The 2013-nt window shown below is 39.9% G+C and overlaps 1 pseudogene; it reads right to left on the reverse strand.

The window, feature by feature from the left end:
- Positions 1 to 1123: 1123 nt before the first annotated feature.
- LOC105741761 overlaps positions 1124 to 2013 on the reverse strand; it is a 1824-nt pseudogene continuing 934 nt past the window's right edge.

Here is a 2013-nt window from a genome sequence, read left to right on the forward strand (position 1 = left end):
GCAGGGCAGGCTCACCAAAGCTCCTGCTGTGTGGGGTTCCATGTGGTTTCTACCTCATTAAGGAGAGGGGGCAAGCTGCAGTTCAAGATGATAATGATGAGTGCAGGCTGAAGCTGTGCAAGGCTCTCTTGATGGTGGAGAGTGCTCTGGGGTAGTGCTCTTCCAGGCTCCTGCAGGTCGCGGTGGTAGTCAAGTCTCCCTGGAAGTCTTCAGGCTTCAGGTGTGGAGTGGTGGCGAGACTCAGCAAACTTAGGCAGGAAGGCTGGTAGGGTGAGGCTAGGGCTGCTGAGTCTATAGGACAGTCTTCAGGGTGAGGAGGGCTGCTTGGACTCTTATATCTTCTTGATTTAGTTTTGACAATTTGAATGTGCTAAGAATCTTTCCATTTCCTCTGTGTTTTTCCTCTTAGAATATAGGCTCAGTGTAGATACTGGTGATCTCCTGGATTTTTGTGGGATTTGTCATGATTTTCCCCTTTCCATTCGTAATTCCTGAATTTTTTTCCTCTTTTTTAATGAAGTTGGCTGACAGTTTATCAATTTTATTAATTCTTTCAAAGAACCTTTTGATTCATTGATTCTTTGTATTTTTTTATGCCTTCAGGAGCATGTTTATAGTGTTTGAGATATACATCAGTGCTCTCTGAGCTACAACGGGTAAAAGGAAATCCTCTCACTACAAACTAACAAAGGTAAAAAAAACATTTCCACAACAGAGTGAACCACATACTCAGAAACAGATCTGGGTTTAATACAAATGACATAATTCCTAGTCATCTACAGCTATTTTTATAACTTCATCAGATAATGAATTAGGCTAAAATGCACTATAATACTTGGTAGACTTCAGGACCAGTATCCTTAGTGCATCACAAAATACATTTTGATATCCCAAAAAAGCAAGACTTGCAAGTAGGTATTTTAAATATGACTAATTTACAGCTACAAAGTTCCACTCTTGATAGCATTTACCTTTTAGGGGAGTTTCCCAGGCAGCAAAGGATAAAAACAGAGAATAGGGTCAGTATAACACATACAGAAGTCTGTATTGTAAAGGCTATAAAGATTTGCAGAACAGTGAGAAGACACCTCCTGCCCTTCACACTGCATACACATTGTGTGGATTATGTTTTGTATCTCTCGGTCCACTGTCTGGCTATCCTGTCATGTTCTGCTCTGTTGCTCAAATACTGAGTGCCTTTGCTTCCAACCAGAGGAGCTGCAGGGTTGCAGTCTGTCAAAAGGGAATAAATAGACAGCAAAACCCTTGAAATAGTCAAAGCAGAACTCTAGTTGCCCTTAAAGATATCCAAACAGATGACTCCCTGACTGTTTGTGTTGCAGTGATAGATTCTGGTACAGAAAGTACCCTTTGGTGGCTTGCAAGGATAATCTGATGAAAATGTGATGTCCAGAGAAAGCATAGCACCTTCATATACAGAGCCTGGTGGCTGAGTACAGTTGAGCCGAGTACGGCCCAGCACTGCCGTTAGAAGGAGGATCCAGGGTTATCTCGGCTAGCTCCTTCTGAATTCTTTTAGCAGTAGTGGATAACTTAGCAGTGGTTTTCTTTTCCCATAATTTTATTGATAAACAAATAGCAATGAGACAGTTTCAAATCAAATTGGTAGGACAGTTTCAATAATTAGCAAATTGCATACATTCTTCCACGCGGTTAATTGCTGTACAAGATGTGGACATGATATCCTATTTACAAACACCACTAGAACAAATCACTCTATTCATAAGAGAATGTAACTATATATCTACCTTAACCACCTTGAATACACAGATATAAAATGGACATTCATCTGTATCCCTTTTTTTTGAAGTTCCGTTATTTGAATATTATAGGTGTGTAAACTCAGAAAAATATTCTGAAAGAGTCCAGTAGCCCATAATAGTATTGGGTCTTCCACTTGACTGGCAATGTCAGAAATTGTTGACCTGAATCCCCTACAACTCAAAATAACAGCATGGCTTTACTTCTTATATTTCATTTTTATACTTTTCT

Source organism: Octodon degus, unplaced genomic scaffold (assembly GCF_000260255.1).
Source record: "Octodon degus isolate 3935 unplaced genomic scaffold, OctDeg1.0 scaffold00022, whole genome shotgun sequence".
In the NCBI taxonomy this organism is placed as follows: Eukaryota; Metazoa; Chordata; class Mammalia; order Rodentia; family Octodontidae; genus Octodon; species Octodon degus.